The sequence below is a fragment of the Sebastes umbrosus genome, chromosome 15 (genome assembly GCF_015220745.1).
Source record: "Sebastes umbrosus isolate fSebUmb1 chromosome 15, fSebUmb1.pri, whole genome shotgun sequence".
Taxonomy (NCBI): domain Eukaryota; kingdom Metazoa; phylum Chordata; class Actinopteri; order Perciformes; family Sebastidae; genus Sebastes; species Sebastes umbrosus.
Window position 1 is genome coordinate 14,316,757 of NC_051283.1, and position 24,325 is coordinate 14,341,081.

The following is a 24,325-nucleotide window of genomic DNA, read 5'->3' on the forward strand; positions in this document are numbered from 1 at the left end:
CGTTAACTCCTCAGCTCCTCCAAGTCACAAGGAGGTGTCATCATCACCACCTGATGACAAGAGGAGCAGTGAAAACTTGCAGCACTGTATGTCACACGGTCAGCTCCACATTTTTGCTTTAACAATAGCTATTAATTAATGTTCTGTTATATTTACGCCTGATTTGTTAACCTGCTCTTTCAGATAATGCATTTTGAGTGACTAAGGTTATACTGATTATTAGAAGTTATTAGATGTTGAATAACTTTTATTAATATTTAAACAAGTTTGTCTAAACTGGACTCTAACACAGGAAATGTAGCTTATTTTTATTTTTACCTGACTTTATCAATGATTCTCTGTCCTTGCTCTTTCAGACAATGCATTTTGAGTGACTAAAGATCATATTGATTATTAGAAGTTGAATAACTTTTATTAATATTTAAACAAGTTTATCTAAATTCGACTCTAAACAGGAAATTTAGTTTAGTTTTATTTTTTTACCTGACTTTATCAATGATTCTCTGTCCTTGCTCTTTCAGACAATGCATTTTGAGTGACTAAAGATCATATTGATTTACATTAGAAGTTGAATAACTTTTATTAATATTCAAAGAAGTTTGTCTAAACTGGACTGTAAACATGAAATTTAGTTTAGTTTTATTTTTGTACATGACTTTATCAATGATTCTCTGTCCCTGCTCTTTCAGATAATGCATTTTGAGTGACTAAAGATCATATTGATTATTAGAAGTTGAATAACTTTTATTAATATTTAAACAAGTTTGTCTAAACTGGATTCTAAAACAGGAAATTTAGTTTATTTTTATTTTTACCTGACTTGATAAATGATTCTCTGTCCAGTTTCCAAACAGAAAAAAGGTGTTCCCTGATTCTTTCGCTGTTTTAATTCCTGGTGTGCAGGCTGCGAGTCCATCCTACCATAAAAGGGCAAAAAACGCCGAAAGAGCCATGATTAATGAGCGACGTTCACCTTTACCTTGGATCCACCTGCAAGAGCTGCTCTATTGGAGCTGTGGAGACCTGCTGAGGCTGCTCTGTCTCATTCAGCAACAGCAAACATAGTAAGTTATGTAGCCAACCTCTGTTTTATTATTACTCTCACCTAGTTTTCCTGTTTCGATATTGTTGATGCTTTATATCAGGTGTTTTTCTATATTTAGGTTGCTCTGTATGAAACATGTGGCAATGTTGGTTTGGTAACTTCACCCTCCTTGTGTTGTTAGAGGAGTTGTTTCGGTGTAAAGAGTAAAGTATGTAAACAGACTTGTTGCTCAAGGGACCTGTTTGTGTTTTTCAGGCCAATCTGGATAAAAATGAGGTGAACATTTATCTCATCTATTCCCCCTAAAAAAGATAAATCAAATTGTGCTCTGCGCATGACAAACTATTATTTCAACAAGAGGTCGGTATTTTAATCTAATGTTAATGCAATATGTATTTCTAAATGTTTACTATTTTAATATAAGTACATTTTAAGGCAAAACGAAAAAGTACTTAGTTGCTGTGCCCTATTATATCAGTATTTTTATTTTCTATTTTTTCTTAAAATAATCTAACATATTTTAAAATTATTATGGGCTATTGAAAACGATAGGCCGAGGAAATCATATGGATTACATTTACAAGACTTTATCTAAATAATTTAATTATTTTTTAAATGTTATTGTCCTACATTATTTTGAACAAAGGAATATACTGTACATTTAAACGCTGCTATTAGACTGATTTAAAAGTCAGTCAGTTGGAAAAAAAATTTAAACACTTGGTAATAGCGTATTATTTTGCGGTCAGATCTCCTAAAATATTTTTTGACAAATATGACGAGTTTTAATGAGAACTTAATATTTTATAATATAGCGAGATTTTATACACTTGGCTTGGGAAAATATTTGTTTCTGCCTAATCTGCATATTTAAATATGACAAATAGTTTTTAGAAGTATTTTTTTATTTTGTTTACGACCATCGACAATTTTATTTTTGTATATTTCTTATTCGAATCAGCAGCCTATAACTTATATCACATTTTCACAGTGATTCTTCTAAATCTAAACATCTGGTGTCCTATTTTGCTCGCAATTATAAATCCCCCTCTGTGCAGCAGAGACTGACAACATTCTGGAACATATTTACTCATTTGGCCGCAGATTCTAATTCTAATTCTAATTCTAATTCTAGATTGTAATTCTAATTCTAATTCTAATTTCTAATTTATTTTTCGTGTGTGTGTGTGTGAGTCCAAACCTGATAAATCACTTTAGATTGAAACAAAGTAGAAATTGTAGTAACACTGTGAAGAAAGTTATTTTCTCTTCTCACACATTTTAAACAGTTATTTGCTAATTTGTGTTATCATCTCAAATAAAATACTAGTAAAATTAATACATGTTTCTGGAGACTCCCACAAATTCTCCCTCATGGAGAAGTTTTAGCTCCACAGTTCTATTTCCAGGCTTCTGTGCAGCTTTGCAGCAGCCACACAGATTAGAAACGCAGCTGATCCTCAAAAGAAACCCTGGGGTCAAACCTCGGTCACAGTTTGAGTTTGTTGTCACAGCACCACCCACACCTAAACAACAGTTTACAGACCACACTGGGCAAACAAGCCCTTCAACAACGCAGTTACAGTCCAGCTCCGACGGCCTGGTTCACCAAAAACACCCTCACACTGGGTGCTAAATGCTGGAAATGACCTCAGAAAAAAATATCTATATAATAAGGACGTTTTTACTGGTCCGTCCTGCCAGAATCTGGTTCCCATTAGAGCCCTCGGATAAACACACGGACGATGACAGATGTTTGACGAAAACCATTAAGGCTTTGTGAAGGAGGAATAGATGTTTAAAGAAGCGTCTGACTTCAGGAAGTGAAGCAGAAATTAGACTAGAGGAGAATTCATTTGCGCGTCCTTGATATAGGCCCTAAAATAGACGTGCGCTTTGCTTGTGCCAACCATGCAGGCATTTGTGCCAAGGAAATGACTGGGATAACATATGAAGAAAATACTTTTTGACTTTGGTCAAATAGGTTAGCTATTCTAAATAACCACAGCAACGGAAAAAAAAGTTTTAAGCTGTTCATTTGACATAAATTAAAAATATATATATATAGTCATTCAAATTTGAATATTCCCCTGAAGAGCTGGAGTAATACACAAGAAATATTTTGAAACTATAATAAAATCCAGCCTATACCAATGACGTGTATAGGATACTTCAAATAAAATGACATGCGTTGACCTGTTAAATTATTTAAACAAATTGAAGATTTGATCCCAAACATATATTTTCATATTATACAATACAAACAATTTCGGATTACTAGACAAGAGAGAAGGCCGCCACAAAGGGTTAGGGTTAGAAACAATTAAAAAAAAAAATATCAACATAAAAATAGGAAAATTGTGTTTTGGAGGAAAGAAAAGCAAAACAAATTGTATCCAAGTTTGGTTTATAATTTATTTGCATATTCAAGAATTACATAAATTACAAGGAAATACAATTCCCCAATAATTAAAATATACATGTATCTTGTATTTCTACACATTTTCTTGTGTTTACGTTTATTCTTCTCTATATAATAATAATCTTTATGTCCTTCTATTATAGTACTAAATAATGTATCACCATAATAATATCTGAATTGTGACTTGTCACTAGTTTGGAGAATGTCAAAAAGTATTATTTCACCTCCTCAAATGTGATTGGTTAAAGTTAAAATTACCAGTCTGTGTCTGAATGACAATTATTTTATTTCACAATATATGAGTTCTTTAAGACTGAATTAAAGCAGTTAAAGAACAAGATGCTTGTGATCATTTGACTCTTTTTCTCTAGCAGTATCGGTGGATACAGAAAGATGACATGTGAGACATAAAAAGGAAGCAGAGTTGACAACAAGACTCATGGGCCTCCACCTGACAGTTTACAGGTATTCATCTCAGAAACACACTTTCACCCACAAAATTGCAGTCACATGTGCAAGATATTTGTACTGAGGTTGTTCGTCAACAAGTGCAAATACAGGTGCTTCAGGATATTTAGGTCAGGGACGAGTTTGTACATGCATACACAGGTGCTATCATGCAAACAGACACAAACACACAGAAAGAGAAGACACACTGAGAGAAATAAGGGAAACACATTTAAAAAAGATTTCACCCCTGGAGTGTCAAACCTCTGCCTCTGAAGTTTCACCTTGTTGATTTCATTTTCTTATTTTTCTTAGAGGCTTCTCTCTCTCTCTCTCTCTCTCTCTCTCTCTGTGTGTGTGTGTGTGTGTGTGTGTGTGTGTAAAAGACAGAAAAAAATCACCATGAAGTTCAGTGTGAATTACCAAGATAGAAGGAAATAGAAGGAAACAGAAGGATTTAGACACAAACGAGAACGCTTTCACAGGGAGGGGGAAATTCAGAAGGCCTTATCATTGTACCACCTATGGTAAATATCCATTTGACATTGCCATCAAAACCTTATTGATGAAAGCTTTTGAGGTTCAGCCTCATTTCTCCATTGTAATGGAGAAATCCTAGGCGTCCAGGGCATTATGCAAATGAGAAGATGCAGGGATATGAACCAAAATGTAGTCAGTGTGTCCTCGAGGCCTCTGATCAGATTGTGCTTTTACACATAGATCTTAGTTGTGGTTTGTTTATAGTCAGCTATAGTACTCTGCCCTCGACACATACACAGTTGGGCATGGTAAAAATCAAAACAGTGAGGGGTAGACAGATATTCTCTTGGTCTGATCACACAACAGCAGACAGAAAGTGCTGGAAGCCCAGAGAGACAGAGAGGCAGACAGACAGAAGTCACTCATCAGGGTAGTCGAGGTATTGGCACATCAGTGCTCATTGACCACTCCCCTGTTGTGATTGGCAGCCAAAATGAATTCCTCCATCGACAGATGTGCGTCTCCATGTGCCGATAAAAGGACGGAGCCGATAGAGGGATTGACAGTATGATGGAGGAAGAGAAGATGTGGTATAGAGAGGAGAGATGACATCATGTGGTCAGTTGTCTGTGTATGAATGTGATGAAACTGAAACAGTAAAGTGTGTCGTGGTGTTTAGAGTGAGGAAAGGCTGGGATGAGGTGGTAGGTTAGAGGCTGACTGTATAGCGCTGCACGTCCACAGCAGAACTCACCTCAACTCGACTTGTCTGCAGTTTTCTTTAAGTTCCTTTTGTGTGTTGCAGCGGTCCTACTTGGCAAAATGGAGTGACTCAAAGTGAACAGAAGAGAGAGCACACTGGCAGGACGCTGTAGTGGGTCTGAGGCCCAGAGGAGGAGAGAGGACTAGGAGAAGGGCAGTGGTCTAGAGACAGAGGTCCATCCATCACACATGTCCTGACCTCAGCTTGACCCCAGCAATGCAGCCAATGAGGCGCCCTCACCCTCTAAAGAAAGCCCCCCAACATACACACACACACACACACACACTTACCTACTCACACACACAGAAGAGATCGGATGACGCTGAGTGGAGTCTGGATGCTCTTTGTGTTGGCGATCGTCGCTTCCCAGAATCCTTTGTTTTGTACGTGACTAATGTGAGTACCAACACCTGACAGACAGGCTGTTCATCCCATGTCTCTCTTTCTTTCTTTCTCTCTCTTGTGCGCACACACACACACACACACACACACACACACACACACACACACACACACACACACACACACACACACACACGCACACACACACACACACACACACACACACCAATCAGACAGGAATATCCACTGAGGAACATCCTGGCTGAAGAGATGCGTAGGCCAGAATAGCTATACATGAATAAGACACAAAAAAATTCTGCGACTTCTGTAAAATACATTAAAAACAGTTGCAACTCAATATTGAAATTGTTCAAAAGAGAAATACTATTATGTTTGACCTGTGTTTAATCTACATGTGGGCTCTTTTGAGGCTTTTCTTAAGAAATTAGGTTTTTGAAAACTACCTATTTTCATCACAAAAATTGTACTGTTGCAAAATCAATCCAGGCCAGTTTTGCATTTGTAAATCTGGGCACAATAAAACTTTAAAATATAAAACGTTTTCTACAAATCATACCCTTAAAACACCATCTGCAAATACATTTCTACATTAATTGCAAATACAAAGCTCTGGTTCCTTGATATGGGGAGTAGATGTCACCACTACAACAAAGTGAGTGCAATTGATCCTGTCTTAAACATAGCAGATATAAAAAAAAAATGATTTAATTAAAAGCACTATACTATCTTCTCTTTGAATAGAATTCTATAATAATAAAAAAGAGTGGTCTTCTGCATAATAATGGCGGACATACTGTTTAAAACACCCATATCAATAATTCTACTCTCGTCTACTCTATCTACATATTTCTCATTGAAAAATGAATTACATTTCTTTACTAATTACACGGCACATTTTCTGTATTTACCAAGTGTACAATTACAAAACAAGTAGTTTAACAAACAGACAGGCTAAGGTTAGGAGATATTTACTGATCATCAATAGCTAATGTTAGCTCAGCTCCGATGACTGACTGCACACAGCAATCCAGATAAATCTCCTCAACTGACAGCTAACCAACTGAATATAGATTAAGCTGACTAGCAGCTAGCAGCTAAGAAGACACAACGTGAATAAATGCAACTAAATAAAGACAACTAAATAAAGACAACTTCTGAGTTAACGGAAAGCCCCTTTTGCCACATTCTGCGCCAAGCTAATGCAACCCACAGTTGTCTGTCCTCTGAACTTAGACTTTATTAGATTCATCATATACATACAGGTACATACATGACATTTAACCTCTGCATTTAAGTGCCCGGGGAGCAATGTGGGGTTCAGTGTCTCGCTCAAGGACACTACGACATGCAGAGAGTAGGAACTGGGGATCAAACTGCCAACTTTGTGGGGTTTTTCTTTTTGTTGAGAGAAGACATTTTTAGCAAACTCCCGGTATGACAGCAAACAAGTCCACCCCCAAATTGTCAAAGTAACTGAGCATTACTGGGATTGGTAACTGTATTGTAATTGATTTCAAATTGTAATCCCTTACACTACTCATTACTGGAAAAAGTCAACACATTAGTGTAAAGCTGCTCAACACTGATCTACAGTATGTGATGTTAGCCACCAAGGTGGCCTGTTTGTCCTAGTGCATGTAAACCCAGAACACTAATAGTGAAGTCACATATTGTAAGAATATAATAATAATAATGCCCTTTTTTCCTTCTTTGGCAAATAAAAGAAAACAATTTGCATTCATCTTTTATAGTCTCATATTTTGTCACAGAGAGCCAGATAATTTCTGTCTTCAGTACGCACTGTGCCTTAATTAATCATGACTATCTAAAAAATAACTTCTAAAATGTAACAACGAGAAAAAAGCCAGTCGCTTTGTATGGTATATACTGTGGTTTTTCATACACAGTGGTGCCTTTTGTTATGCTCGTTTGTCATTTTCTTATTGAGCCAAAGATGTAAGATTAACATACAAAGCTAAAACATAATCCCAAACCCTAAACTGCATAGCCAGCAACACACCCCACAGCCTTTCCTGAGTGCTTGTCAATAAGCGAGTACAGCCTGAGCCAAGCCTTTGATATCAAGGACCTGAGCCTTTGGTCTAATGAATAACTAGACAGGTGAAGTAGCACGTGTTAAAATGGCCTCAAGGAGATAATTGCTAACATATCAGAGAAAGAAACACTGAACCACAGTTGCTACTTTCACACACAAACACACACAGCTCCAGGGCAGAAGAGAGGTTTCAACACCTCAGATTAAACGTCTCCATGTCAGGGAAAATTTGGAGAGCGTGTGAGCGCTGGACTCTGCTCGGAGCGACTTGCAGCAATTGTCGGGATGTTTGAGCTCACCTGACACCGTTTTACCTGTGAACCACCTGTCAGTCCGCCCCATAGGAAGAGCAATGGTGTTCACGTGCGATGTGACAGAAGACCCACTGGAAACACAATCTGGGAGGGATTAGGGAGCAATTTGTGCGTTAACTGACACAAAATGGAGCGCTCGACCTCTTTGATGATTGCTGACAAGTCAGCAGCCCAGGTCACTTCGAGACATTTAGATCATTTTCAGAACGAATTGACACAGTTGTTGCACTTGTCAAGATTTCTCTTTCTTCCAGTTGTTTGACTGACGTGTTGGAGCATATCTGATATTAATAGCACTAATTGTAATGATCGTATTTCAAAATTGTTAGAGTCATTATGTAAGCCGCTCCCTTCAGATGCAAAGTCAAGTTTACTGATCTCAAATACTTGGCTTGTTAGTGCATTTTCTGAGTGTTCTGATGCCAGCAATTACACACACACACACACACACACACACACACACACACAGCTGCAGAGTCAGCATGGATGTTAAAACAGGCAGTGTTAATACAGCAGCTTGTTATTGTAAAGAATGACAGAGATGTTTCAGTGACAGATGCAAGGCTTAGTGTAACTCTAAGCCTCTCGTTTGTACATGCCCTGGAGCACATCACACTGTGGGAGTCTGAGAGGCAGAGTGAAACTATGCACTGATAGGCTGCCTGTCCCCTTTAGGCAAAGAACAGTCTAGATTTGAATCTCACAACACTCGTAACAGTAAGCTTAGCAAGACAAATTGATTCTGAGTAAAATCGGTAAGATACTGTATGTTTATAGTTGTGTAAACACACCAGATAAAAGCGTCTTATCACGTTGTTGGGAGTTGAGGCGCTGACAGAGCAGCAGTGGCCATCAGAAAACATCATCCTACATAAACCATAATGTTGTGAAAGTGGATGTCTTCCTAGTTTCTTGTTTTATTTTTGGATTCCAGTCATGTTTCTGCACTGTTCTTTTCATAGGTAACCACGGCCTGATTTCCCAAAAGCTATGATGATAGTAAAACCCATCTTAAGGCCTTTACACACAGGGAGCATGACTGATAAACAAACGGAAATGTGAAATACTCGCCTGCAAATATTTTGCATCAAAACTATTCATACCGGCCAGGCTCTAGCCCTTTTGGTGCCCCAGGTGAAATTTGGATTATGATTTTTTGTTTCATAAATAACTGCATTTATTATAATATAAATAAACAATTGGTTCCTGATATTGTTGTCTTAAATGTGTTTAGAGGGCGACCAGAACTCCAACGAAGGTGGCGCCCTAGGCGACCGCCTATATGGCCTATGCCTTAAGCCGGCCCTTAGTCTGTCTGTGGTAAATTGTTATAGGTAGATAGGATAGGATAATATACTACAGTCATACATGTTTATACATTAAACAAGTGCACATTTTTTGCATTTGTTGCATTATTTTAAAATGCAATGAGGTAGAGTGAGAGTATAAAGTTGCGCAAATTCACTTTTGCAAGGTTATGGAAGAAGCAAAACAGAGTGGAGTAGCCAATTGTTGGACGGAAACTATAAAGCTGAGAGTCCAATGCTGCTCCCCCAGCAGACGACAGCGAAGTACAGTGCACTGGGCACAGTAGACTGATAGAAGATTTCCAACATGTTGCTGCACACGTTGAATGATCTCAGCTTCCTCAGGATATAGAGTCTGCTCATCCTCTTCTTATAAATAGCCTCAGTATTGGTCTTCCAGTTAAAAAAATTCCTGGTATAGTGTGTCGCAATAAAGATTCCCAAAAAAGTAATAATAGAGTATGTAGAAAAAAAATCATAAAAAAGTCATAATATTGAATGTCAAAAAAAAGTCATAGTATAGTAGGTTGAAAAAAGTCAGAAAATACTTTGTTGGAAAAAAGTCATTGTATAGTATGCCAAAAGAAGTCAGAAAATAGTTTTAGTATAGTATGTTGAATAAAAAACATACTATACTATGACTATTTCCGACATATTATATTATGACTTTTTTTCGACATACTATACTAAGAACTTTTTCGACGTACTATAGGATGGCTTTTTTTAAATCAATTTTTTCAACATACTATACAACTTTTTTTTATCACTTTTTTCCGACATACTATACTAGGACTTTTTCTTATCACTTTTTCAAAATACTATACTATGACTTTTTTCGACACATTATAGTATGACATTTGTATCACTTTTTTTGACATACTATACTATAACTTTTTTTTTTTTTACATACTATACTGGGACTTTTTTTCAACATACTCCAACACGTCCATTTCTGAGTCGCTCACAACGAAGGTTCAAAGAATATGTAAACAAATTTGATAAGACAAAGTCACTTGGTAAATCTAAATTCCAATCCAATCCAATTCACAGACATCCAGCCCTCTTCTAACACAAACTGATTATTTGCCAATCAGCTGTCAATTAAACAAGTTACGCTGCTGCCAAGTTTTTCGACATACTCTACTATGACTTTTTATCACTTTTTTGACATACTATAATATGACTTTTTGATAACTTTTTTTGACATACTCTACTATGACTTTTTATCACTTTTTTGACATACTATAGTGTGACTTTTGTATCCCTTTTTTGACATACAATACTATGACATTTTTATAACTTTTTTCGTATCACTTTACTATGACTTTTTTCGACATAGCATACTATGACTTTTTTGTCACTTTTTTCAAAAATCATAGTATAGCATGTCAAAAGATGTAATAAAAACATCAGCGTATAGTATCTCGAAAAAGTGATAAAAAAGAAATAGCATAGTATGACAAAAAAGTCATAGTATAGTATGTTGAAAAATTTGATAAAAAGTCATAGTATAATATGTTGAAAAAAGTCATAAAAAAGTCAGAGTATAATATGTGGAAAAAAGTCATAAAAAAGTCAGAGTATAATATGTGGAAAAAATCATAAAAATATCCAAGTATAATATGTTGAAAACAGTGACAAAAAAGTCATAGTATACTATGTTGAAAAAAGTGATTAAAAAGTCATAATATAGCATGTCAAAAAACATTATGAAAATATCAAAGTATAGTATGAAAACTGATAGTGTAGCATGATGAAAAAAGTCGTAATATGGCATGTCGAAAAAAAAGTGATAAAAAGTCAGAGTATAGTAAGTCGAAAAAAATTATAAAAAAAAGTTATAGTACAGTATGTCGAAAAAAGTGAAAAAAAAATCATAGTTTAAAGTCAATAAAAGTCTTGTGATTTTTTATGACTGTTTTCAACATGCACTATACTATGAATTTCTTTCAACATACTGTAGTATGACTTTTTTGTGACATTTTTTAACATACTATACTATGACTTTTTTTTCACATTTTTTGACATTCTATTCTATGATTTTTTTGACATACTATAGTATGACTTTTTCATCACTTTTTTAGAGAAACTATACTATGAATTTTTTCGACATGAAAGTATGAATTTTTCATCGGTATACTATACTATGACTTTTTTGTACTTTTTTCAACATACTACACTATTATTTTTTGTGCCTTCTTTCGACATGCTATACTTTGACTTTTTACAACTTTTTTCGACATAGTATGACCTTTTATGAGTTTTTTCAGCAAACCATACTATAACATTTTTGGGACTTTTTTCGACATACTATAATATGACTTTTTGTGATCTTTATGACATACTATACAATGACTTGTTTTTTTCTTTTTTCAACATTCAACATTTTTTTTTACTTATTTCACATACTATGCTATGACTTTTTTACGGTCTGTTATTTTTGTTATTTCTTTATAGCAGACCGTTGCTATGGGTGCAGTTCTGATTCCGGACTCTGGTGGACCGTTCTTGTGTCAAATCATTGATTTCATAAGTAAATAATCGTATAATAAGTGGGATAATGTACAGCTAGCCGGTCATTGTTGTGAAATAAACTCTTCGGGGTCCATTTTCTGTACATTATCCCTTACTTAAGGCATACTATATCATGAGAAATGTATTATTAGATATTATATTGTTGTTATTATTATGAAATACTATACTGTGACATTTTATTCATTTTCATGACATACCATACTTTTTTACATTTGTGATGATATACTATACTATGAAATTTTTTATGCCATTTTTAATGGCATTTTTAAGGTATTCTATACTATGACTTTTTATGGCATTTTTATGGTATCCTTTTCTATGACATTCATTATGACCTATTATATTAAACCATTTTTGATGATATACTATATTGTAAAGAATTATGGCACTTTCATGGCATACAGTACTATACTATGGCTTTTTAAAGACACCTTTATTGCACACTATACTATGACATTTTTATGGCATACTATACTATGACTTTTAATGCCGTCTTTATTGAGATACTATAATATTACTTTTTACTTTTTACTATCACTTGCATTATGATGTTTTTTATGATATAATATACTATGGCACTTTTTATTACAAACTATACTATTAAGTTATTAATGACATTTTAATGGCATACTATACTATGACATTTTATGGTGTACTATACTATGACATTTTTATAACATTTTTTATGACTACTACAACTACATCAACAACTATTAATAACGTTACTATAACAACTACAGCTACATGTATAGGACGTCAAGTGGTTTCAACACACAATATCTAATTCCCCTGGTTCCATTCTACAACAGCTCTTTTAAAAAAGAAAAAAGAAAAAGAAAGAAAGAAATCTGAAAAAATGATCAAAGTATCAAGAGAATATTTTGGCGCACAGAGACACAACAAAACAAAACACATTACAGGCACACAATCATTCAAATATAAAAATCATGAATGTTGCACACATTCAAACCAACCTCGGTATATGAAATAACAAGTTTGCACTGATAAAATATCTTTCATTTAATTTACTGCACATATATTTTGTTGTTAATTAATTAATTATTTTAATACAATTAAGCTTGTATGAAAGTTTGTTTTTAGGAAACACTAAATTATCTATTTCTGTGACATTCCAGTAATCACAATAATGAAATGGGTTACATACCAAACGGAGGTTAATTATCCACTTTAGAAACTATCAATATATATTCACAGCTCTTTCAATCACTGAGTAAACTAATATGCCATTACTAGCACATGTTCACCTTCTAAAATGAGATACTTATGCTTACAAAGCCATGTTACAGTATTGAATCAATTGGTAATGAGAGGCAATGATAGAAATAAGAGCATCATGTGGAGTAAATTACAACTGCGCCAAAACTAATTAAACTGATGCTGAACATGTTACACATGCAGAGATTAATTACCTTAAACCATATTTAACCCTCATCCTACCAACTGGGGTACCCACAGACCCCAGAGGTTTACTTTTTGTCATATCTCACAGGTGCTTTATTCCATTATTCCAATTTTTCATGACCTTGTTAATTAATTTGTTCCTAATGACTTAATATACTTGTTTTCTGTTTCTGTTTTAATTAGTGCTTTTTAAATAATAAATTATCATATTTATTTGTCAAAAATATTTGCCCACATTAATCACATCTACCTGTGTTATATTTTGAATAGTATATTTTTTAGTCCAGTGTGTCCAAATCTAAGTCTTGACATTATTGTCTTATCTCTCCTGTTCCTTCCTATACACATAATTTCTCACACTTTCTTTTTAACTCAGTAAAACCACCGCCCTTTCCTCTCTTCCTCCCATTGCTCCTGCCACTTTTCCTTAGATCTCTTTTTGATAATGCTCTTGATTTCTGTTTTGCTGAAGCTAACTGCCAAATCAATGTAATTATTTTTTGTAACCTCCTTTGCAACATTATCTGCCATTTAATTTCCTTTGATACCAATCCATATCCATATCCATAAAAATATTACTGTAAGACATATCATCATTTTGATTCTGTATACTGTGTGTCGTGCTTCTATCAAACTGTCTGGTCTGCTGATGAGCTTGAGTTTGTATAAATGTTTGCTATCAATGGTCTTGTATCCTCTATCCACTGCACTGCTAACAATATTGCAAGCATTTCTCCTGTGTGAAATGATAATTCATTGCGGATCCTTTTCCCTCCTTTGGGATAAAACTCTGGAACATTAAATGCTACTCATATTTTACTAACTAAACTCACTGATGCATCTATGTAGATCTGGACGTAACTGTGGTAACTATCAATATATGCCTTTATGGTATGTGAATTGACAATATACGTCCTGTTCTTGTTCTGGGAGTTGTTTCTACAGTTTTTTTTATGAAGTAGTTTTTGGAATGTAAAAAGTGGAGGGGTCCAATACTGCCTTGTGAAAAAGTGTGTGTGCGTGTGTGTGCATGTGTGTGTGTGTCCCTTTCCTAGCACAATCATGACAGTAATGACTGAATAGCACTTTGATGGAGAGACATGTTAAAGAATTTCTCGTTTCTGACAGAGGACGTTGTATATTAAGTGCTAATCTAATGACATAGGCAACACCTGCACAAAATGTTGATGCCGCTCACTTATGTTGGAAGCTTATGTGAAATGTCACGACTGGATCTAGGGCTAATTCTTACTTTGTGCTTAGGGTTAACGCTCTAGGAACAATGAAACTGATAAAAGCACACCAAGTTTAGTTTCCAAGACCCACTTTCATCTATACTTTGTGTACTATAGAAAAGCTCTGACTGCTCATAATATTTGCATAATTACTTTGTGTGTGTGTTATTGTGTGTATTGGAATGCATTATATTTCAAAAAGTCAGACGTCAACATACGTCATTTTGATTTTTTCTTATAAACAAGAAGATTTAAGAGTTCAATATAATTTGATAATATAGAATTAGACAAATTAACATTTCAGAAATAATTATGTGTAGTTATTATTTAAGTTGCTATCAGTCTTAGAGTTTAATTGGTATATTTTCCTGTTTTTGGGAGTAGCTACTTTACTCTATATATCAATAAATTGAACTAACCGTAGTTAAACTTAACATACCTCCAAAGTGCCGGTACAGACAAAAACATAAGATTCCATGACTCTGGTACCAGAGAAAAATAGTGTAAATGAGAATGACTAGCAAAGCCGAAATGCATGATGGGTGTTTGTAATTTGTACTTTGTGTCCGTTGTATAAAGGTAGTCATGTGTGTGTGTGTGTGTGTGTGTGTGTGTGTGTGTTAAAGCAAGCTGACCTCTCCAACACCACATGCTCACCTGCAGACAGCTGGACAGTCACCCTCGTCAACACCCCCCTCCTTTTACTCCCCCTCGCTCGTTATCATTTGAGCTCCACAGAGACTCTTCTAATGACAGCGCTTGTCTATAACGTCGTCGTCACGGCTCGTGTACGTGTGTGTGTTACTCCGTGTGTGTGTGCGTTCGTGCACTTGTACGGGCGCATGTTTGCCCTGTAATGACAGCGGCTGTCTATAACAGCTCGTCCTGGCAGGGATCATTCGTTCCTGCCTCTCTCCCACGTCCGCTGTCCGGTGTCACCCGTGTCCGGGTGGACGATGATGTGATCTTTAGTCCCCTCTGCGATCTATAGACTGGCATTTGGCTCAGGGAGCGTCCCCCGGCCCTGACATGCATGCTAAAGCTTGCCGCTGTTCTGCCGATATCCCCCCCTGCCCGCCTTACCTCCCCCAAAAGGAAGTTAACGCCAGCTAGCGCAATATTCCGACAGGCAGCATTAGATACTGGAGTGGCAGTTAGCCACTGAAGTTTCGAGCCCCTGTAGGGAAAAGTATAGACGGTTTGTGTGTATGCATGAATGTGTGGTGCAGTGTGTCTTTTGTCGGTTAGCAGTTGGATGTCAAGATCTCATTTGGTTTCATTTGTGCATATTATTAAAAAGCCATTTCTTTTTCATTAGTTGTTGAATGTTATTTGTATTAAGGCAAACGTTTTAAAGTAACCAACTCCCATTAAATGCCATTTTCTCTGCATATAGTGAAGCTCAAACTCTTCCGACAATAGCTTACCCAGTATTCACATAGTCGTACTGCATTCTCACAGGCAGTCAGCAAGCCAATCTCGGAACCCATCGGCTATCGGTCTGGTAACGGATAAGTCTCTGGAGGCAAGGCGCTATATTTTTTGGGTTCCGGTGTAGCCCACGGATATCCGGGCCAAGACTTCCTTTTCCATGCGCTGCTCATTGTTTACAGGCCAATTAGCAACTTGAGATGCGAGAGTTGGAGTTGAGAGACGATATGTACGACCGGATTGTTTTGCCATTAACCAGTTAACAAACTGATTTTAAACCAGTAAAAAACTAAATCCTCGTCAGACGATAGTCGATGGGTTCACAGATTGCATTCCAACCAATGCATTCCAATGCATTTATCTGCATTCAACCAAAGCCTGCTCGAACGTCAGTGGTCAATACTACTCAGACAACAAACGGAAACCAGAACACTTTCAACATCAAAATCTTGTCCCGTTGCCTGTTTATAAAGATTATCAGCAAGCTGATGAGGCAGCTACCTCAAAGATATACCAGAGGAAATTCAAATTAGCTACCATAACATTGCCGCAAATGGTATGTAGCTGGGAAAGCTAACACGTAGATGCTTATTGTCATTTAACTATAAACCAGATTGTTGGTTTAGGCAATGTCATAAAGGTTGTAGGCTACCGCCAAAGATAGCACCGCCACAACACTAGATGGATGTATTGCACATTGTGCAACCCTGCGTTTGCAGAATGACAAAAAATGAACCTTCAATCAGGCAGTATCGTGCCTTAAATGATTTTACCCACAGTAATTGTGTTTACATTCTTTCATTTACTTTGTGATAGGAGCAACGGTGGAAAGGTCCCCTTTGTTGGAAAGGCCACCAGTCTGTCACAAGGCTAAGTGAGAGTGCAATGCAAAAACAACACATAAATCAATCAATCCCTATTGACAATGCTCTTTAAATTAAAAAAAATAAATAAATCATCTTATAAATTATCTCTATCTCAACCCTTATGATCTTATTACATGTATATTGACACGTGTGTTCCGTTTATGTGTCCGTGTTTTCTATCTCTAATATAGGCTTATATGCTCTCTGGTGTGCCATTCGGTGTGTGTGTTCTGGTTGGTGTGTTGTCCTGAGGGACTGGCTGTGTCCACTCCTGCATTGATGCCATCACACTCATCTGCATACCTGACAGCACAGACCTTCGTCTTCCTTCTTCCAACCCCCTTTCCTCCATCTCTCTCTGTCTGTTCCTCCAGTGCAACCTTTTACTGTCATTCCTCCGTAATTCCCACTGACTTTTTCTCTTTTCTTTATTCACCTTTCTTGGTTGTGCCGTCTTATGCTCTCACTCTTTCTTTGCTTTCTCACCCCCTTGCCATTTTTTCTCTCTGGGTCAATACTGTGTGTTGGGGATTCAGTGGTTGCAGTTTCTAGATAAACACCCTGTTAGCAGGATTATCCCTGTTGTCCTAACAATGTAAACCCGGGATTAGGCCCGACTCCCCAGGGATATGTGTGTGTGTGCATGTTTGTGTGAGCGTGTGTGTTGTCCTAACTGCGTATGCCCTCCGTCTGAAAAAGCTGTCTTTCAGAGCATAAGGTCCCAGTAGCTCACTGCAAATAGGAACAAATCATGTGTGTTTAAGGTGTCAAAATGTCCATCTTTACATTATATATTTTAGTAATTTGACGTAATAAAATGTATGGTGTGGAAACCTCTACTTGCCGTCGACACTGTAAACAGGATTAAAGGTAGCCTGTGAAAAAAACATAGAAAAGTTATGTTAACATTAATTGTCAACTTGAGGTCTAGCAAATGGGTTGAGTGTATTTTCTTCCTCATAAAACAAAGCAAATTGCAAATGTGATGTTTTGAATATCTTTAATCGTGCTAACTAGCAGTCGTCTTCTTCATTGCCTTTGCGGGCGCATTGATGCACTTCTTAGCACTTTTACTGCCACTAACTGTCAATCAGTGGAATAGCGTGAAACTAGCATGCTCATGCGTTTGTACAATACAGAAAAAAAAGGAGACCCACTCGTCAAAGCATTGCTCCATAGCACCACAAGTGGTCAAAAAGCCCACAGGGTACCTTTAAGGAGCGTTGAGCCCCAAAACACCACTATGCTAAAAATACACTAGAGGCTGTATTCAGCCCTATCAGATAAAGGTAGGCTTATCACACATCAAAACACGTTTCTCAACTGTTACAACTCTGACAAGTTACTATGGTGGCAATCATTTTATCCTCCATTGCAACAGTCGCCAGGTAAAAAGTAGAACTACCCATTTAGCCCTGGCTGTATCAATACAGTGGCCTAATTGGCATCAATGTGGGGAGGCCTTTTTCCATGCATTGCTAATGTCTGTCTGAACATGGCCTGAGGCTTCCCTCACATGAAATTGTGTTATTTTATTAAATAATTTACTGGAAAGTTGTTTTGTTTTGCGTTGATTTTAAACATCAGAATCAAACTGTGTCAATGAAAGCAAATTCTCTACATTAACTTAGAGATCATGACGAATCAGCCAAGCACCGTTCTTATAGCTCTGGGTAACCAAACTGCTGGTGAAGGGGGCGGAGGAGAGAGAGCTGAAAAGAAATTAAGGCGGGGAAGCAAGCAAGGGGGTGGTTGAGAAGGCGGGGCGAGAGGCTGTGTGGTGGCGATGAGGAGGTGAGAGGTCAAAGGTCAGCCCCCCTAGTGATATCTCCTGTGCCAGCGAGGCAGTCACGACCCGGTCAGCGGAGGTTCAGGTGTCAGAGAGAGACGACTGAGTGACGAGCCCTCTCCTGCGCTCCGTCCCAGTTGGACCTTTCATCCTTCCTTCCCTCCCTCTCCCCGTCACTCCTCCGTGACCCATCCCTCCCTTCCTTAAACCGCAAACCCTCTTCGTTGCCTTCACTCTCTGTCTACCCACAGAACCCCCAACCCTGTCATCCTCTCATCCTTCCCTCCTTCCTTTCCCCCCACTCACCTTCTTTTTCACCCCTTAAGCTAAACATTACCACAGGGTTTCACTCAGCAGGCCAGGCTGACTGGGGCAGCTCTCTGTGGGGCTGCATGTCTTCAGTCCACCATCATATGCTCACACGGCTTACATTCACACTCACACAGAAACACTCACATATGCACAGGTTGTTGGCAGGAGCACATTCAGCCTACAGGAACATTTTGAGTATTTGAGTTTCCAGTTTTTACATACCGAGTCTTATCTTTCTAGTTGTTGCTATCATGCCTGTCGGTTATGAAAAAACTTCATTCACTGACTTCATTGTAGAGATTCTGCTCATGTCTTCACCACTAGACAAAGAGGCAAAGAATATGACCTTGAATATGAGAGAAGATTTCTAATATCTGTTTTATTGCTGAGCTTGTTATTTGACATTCCAGGAATGGCCTACCATACCTCCTTCTTTAGGAAGTTTGTTAAAACTGAACTAGTTTAAACCTGTGCAAGGCTCACTGAGTTTCCCTTTAAGGGTCAATAAGAAAGTCGTGGCTTAAATTGACCTCAATCAGCAACTAAGGACCTGCAACATCATCTGCTTGAGACTTTATGTTATGTTAGTTTGCACAATGAGTTTTGAAGTATCCAGAGAACAACTGCTGAGTCACTGCTATTGATTCAATTAACCTCCACAGACATATTATGGTCATTTTGTGCTGTGCTTTTATTTATTGTCGCTTAAACACATATAGGGTTGTCATTTCCATCTTGGGGTGCACCTATTGAATCAATATAATACACCTATTAGTGTGGGTGGGTGGCTTTATAGACTTGATACCTACTATTAAGTTGGGAGGGATTGAGCTGCCCATTTCATCATCAATGACTATTTCCTAATTACGGCACACTGTATTACCAAGAATTAAAACGGCATATCAGAAACCGTGTTTACAGCATACTTTTGGAGTATGACAAGCAATGTCATAACAGTAGATACTCATAAGTTATTGACTCCTTCTGTCCTGGTCACCAGCCAGATCTGATATATTAACCACAGCTGACCGCAGGTCACAGAGGCGGTGTCATCTCATCAACCACTGGTGATGGACAGAAAAAATGTAGCTATTAGTTATTGAAATAGTAACTATAATGCTTATTGTTTGTTCCGCACAGACAAATTATTACTTGTGGCAAAATGGTTCTTAATAGAACCATCACCTTTTGGTGAACCACAAAACCGACAAAAAACTATAGCAGCCTCTGTACATGTACATTTCCTTTCTGAAGTATACTGTATATACATTTCCTTTCTGAAGTATAGATTTGTCCAATCAGTGGGTCGTTTATGATAGTGGATGGCTGTCTTCATCACAAATTGTGTTTTTACTGAAGTTACCAGATACACATTTAAAAAAATGATTGCAACTTTGTGATATGTGACGTGAACTCCAGTCCCGAGGCGTTGTCACGGCTGTCTGCGTGTGATATGAAACGCACCGGGCGTTCCATTAACTACAATGTAAACCCAACAGTAACAGTAACGCTCAGAGAAAGTACGCCGGGAGTGTGGTGACGTATAGTTTAAAGAGTGAAAAGACACACACAGGGAGGGCGAGAGGGGACGTTGATAGGTCCAACAAACACAAGGCTTTCATCCAGGAGACCACTGTTTGTGTCCCATACATTAAGTTTCACTTTAACGTTACAATCAGCTGTAGTAGTTTTAAGCTCAACCATGTTGTTTTTTTCCTATACCTTACTAAGTGGTTTTGTTGCCAAAAATAAAGTGACGCCAAGGGGTGACAAAACGGAGGTATGTGACGAGTTAGGATGAGAATGTGTTGCCTACATGGAAGTCAGATTTTTTCATCCACCTGATCTCCACAACCGTACTTTCTGTCTTGCTACATAAAGGGCTCACTACTTCCTGCATTGGCACCGAATGTCGGATGTAAATCGTGAGGTGCAGAATCCAATGTGAGCACAATTCTGAGAAATACTGAGCAGAGCCTCTTAGGACATAGTTCTTAAGCATATTTATGCATAAAGGTATACTGAAACCTTTGCATTATTGTGGCTGCATGTGTCTTAGATTGCGGGAATTTAATTTGCTGTATAATACTGTTGGCTAATGACACGTAATGTACCTGCAGCTCTATTAAACGCTCAAGTAGTTTACATGTTTGATGGACTGATCTGCAAAATTCTGACACACTGTACATAGTCAATCATGTAATTCAGCGAGTCTCATTAAAAATACATATAACATTGTCACTTTTTTTAACTAGGGCTCATGACAATGGGGTCTAAAAATACAGCACAATGTTTTTACAATTATTTTTTTTCCGTCAGCTTTCTTATTGCAATGTGGGAACGGTATTTCATAACCATTTCACGTCTGCAGAACGAACCTCACCCCCGAAGGTATGGACGAGCTTCTCATCACTCTCTTACTGTCTCATCATCGTGTTGACTGGCTGGCACGCCCGAGGACACAAGACAGCCAGACATAAGGCACTGGCAGGTATGCACACACAGACATACACTTTGGCAGGTGCAGGCTGCACGAAGGGCTGCCAGTCGTTTCTTCTGTGTTGCTTTTCATTAACTTGTCTAATACAATCAAAGACTGTCAGCAAGAGTGACAGAAGGAGAAAGAAAGGCAAAGACAAGGAGGAGATCGAGAGATTGCCTCCTTCGTTTCACAGATATGACTATGTTCATGCAGCTGCATCTGAAACAAAACTTCCTTTTTCTTTCTGATAGCATTGTGTCTGGCCTTTTGTTGATTCTGAAATGTTCTCGGGGCGTTTCGCAGACACAGATGCGTCACATACACACCCGTACAGGTGAGAATTTGTAGCGATAGAAGCATGAGCGCTCTGGGCAGCATACATTCTACACTGTCAGCTCATCATAGTATATCTCCAGGAGCGCATCACCTGCATGTTCCAAAAAAACATTGAAAAGGCAAGTATTACTGTTTTACAAAAGCGACATTTGCAGCAATGCAATCAGGACGTAAAGTGAAATGCCACAGCTTAATGAAATAACGACAGCATGCATTCACCTCTCTGCATAAACCGATGGCTTATTTCTTTGCTTTCGGGAGGCGCGTCACTCTGCTAAAGGTTAAAGGGAAGATATTCTAATCAGGGACTCTTTACAGAGCAGAAGCTCAATAAGGTCAACTGGTGTCACAACATTCAGGTTGGAGGGAGGAATGTGTGTGTGTACAAGTGCGTGCATGCTTGATGGTTACTTTGCAGTCTTCTGTTTACGCCTCTGTGGCTCGTGCAATGTTTCTTTTTCTTGTTCTCTCTTTTTCTATCTTTGGTTGTTTGTTTCTTGCCATGAAAACACTATCACTACATTCCTCCAAGACACACACACACACACACATACACTGAGTCACATTTAAAGCGCTGGTGTCTGACGGGGTGATCCGCCGGCCAATCGGCTGTATTGATTATTGGGCCAGGGGAGGTTGGTGGAGCGGCAGCAGTAATTAGGGCTTTTTGGTGTGGATTAGCCAAGAGAAAAGGTCACCCGCTCAACATCAGTGGCAGGACCACAGGCAGGGACAGGGAGGGGTGGACGGGCGGAGGGGACTGTCCCCAAACGTGATGACCATGATTGGCAGGGCTGATCTTGTATGTAACATGTATATAATGTATGTAAGCACATGCAGAAATTGAGTGACAAAGGATAATTCCATTTAACAACAACGTGGTTCTTACTTTTGTAGCTTTGTGCATAATTTTTTATTGGTTGTGATAACACTGGTGTACTCACCAAATTAATTGCTGAGATCTGGGAACACAGTGAAAATCTGACAGTGGTGAAGAGAGACTCTCAAAACCACTTTACTGGAGATAAAAATCCAAAGTGAGCTCATCTATAATGTCAGTAACAATCTGCCTTTGCACAGGAAAACTGTGTATACAGAACTACATTAAGTGAAGTATCTTAAAGTTAAACCAAGCGGTCGGTCTATAGTTGATTTGGATTAGAAAAAAACTACAAGTAAAGAGTTTTCCCTCTTTGGAATTGAGGGTCTTATCCACTGTCTGTGTCTTCTTTTTAGCAATGCTGCCACATTCCCCAATCTTAGCAATTGTGTTATCATAACCTGTAGAACCGATGGCCAAACCAACAAAAATTATATCCAAGTTGTAAAAAAACAGCATTATCTTTTAACACATGTATAAATTAAGAGTATACATGTAGAGTATAGCAACGTATCCTCCTGCAAAGGTTTGTATCTTACTTAAAGTTCTTCCTTATTTTTTGTGTATTTTTCTATGAATGTCCAGCAACATGTGTCAGTTTCTGCTCCAGTCAGTAATGTTAGCTGACCAGACGAAGGTCTCTCCATGAATCACTACTGATCCTAGTGTTGGCTTTTCCTGCTTCAGCTTCACACCACGGTCGGAGGGAACAGGGGAGACACCAGAGTTTTGGTCGGAGAAGACAACGTTTCTCGTTGCGGAGCCCCGTCACTTCACAAGACACGGGAAACCTCTGTTGGTCTGGAGGAGCTGCAGCATTTATTTCTGCACAAACGTCCACTGTACATTCACTGGACATTCTCAGAGCTACTAACTCTTCTGCAGTGTGTAGTGTGCGCGCATGAAAGAGCGAGAACGAGCGCGGTGTGTGAATGAAGGCAAGCAGGCAGAGGAGCAGAGTACAGCAGAGACTCTGGCCCTGGAGACCAAAGCTACGGTCTCCCCCGCGTCCTCCGACCGCGGCCAACACTGTTTTGCAAGACGGGCTTCACTAGATATAACTTTGCGGCTTTGGTGTTTCCATGTAGTTTGTGTTGGAGTCAGAGTCTGAACAGCAGCCACACGCGAGCGCGCATGGGACACCGACCCGGATTGATTTATACGTGTAAGAAGTTACAAACAGTCCCTTTAAGCGCATAAACATGGCTTTAAATGTCACTAGAATCACCTCATGTACTGCTGCATTGACAGTTTTGAACTTACAACGTTTCCTCTCTCTCTCTCTCTCCCTGTTTCTTTCTCTCCCTCTCTCTTTCTCTTTCTCTCTGTTTCTCTCTCTCTCTCTAGACCTGCAGGTTGACTTCTCAGTGGTATGGCAAGTCTGAGTGTATCTAGAGGGTCATGACCCTCCCAGGCTGTGACCTGGACAAACAGGACTGAGGAGCTGCAACAGGACATGGAATGTCCCTTTTGTTTTTGTTTTGTTACATTTTTTTGTTGAAAAGGTGGAAAATTCCTCCCTCTGCACTTGCCAGAGCAAAAGAAAACATTTTCTGGGCAACGAACGGGGCTGAGTTTACATAAGAAACGTTATGTGACTGTAACAAAAAATCATATAAGCTCAGGCAGTGCTCTGTGTTATAACGGAGGCTGCATTATTCTTTCTTTTCCCTTTGTGATTGTCATCTTCTAAGCCACTGAAAATGTGATTTATTTTAAGAGCAGCCCTTTTTCTTTGCAAACATATTTTTGGTGTTAGCGCAGTCACTTGTCTGCATTATCTGTATGTCCCACATTATATATGTTCTATGCGCCTGGTACCATGTGGAACCGATTGTTT

The 24,325-nt window shown here is 38.2% G+C and overlaps 1 long non-coding RNA gene across 1 annotated transcript; it reads left to right on the forward strand.

The window, feature by feature from the left end:
• Nucleotides 1-193: 193 nt before the first annotated feature.
• On the forward strand, nt 194-24,325 carry LOC119502755. Its single transcript, XR_005210156.1, has 5 exons — nt 194-1,064; nt 3,839-3,932; nt 5,200-5,553; nt 21,159-21,278; nt 23,833-24,325. It is a non-coding gene; the product is annotated as an uncharacterized LOC119502755 (long non-coding RNA).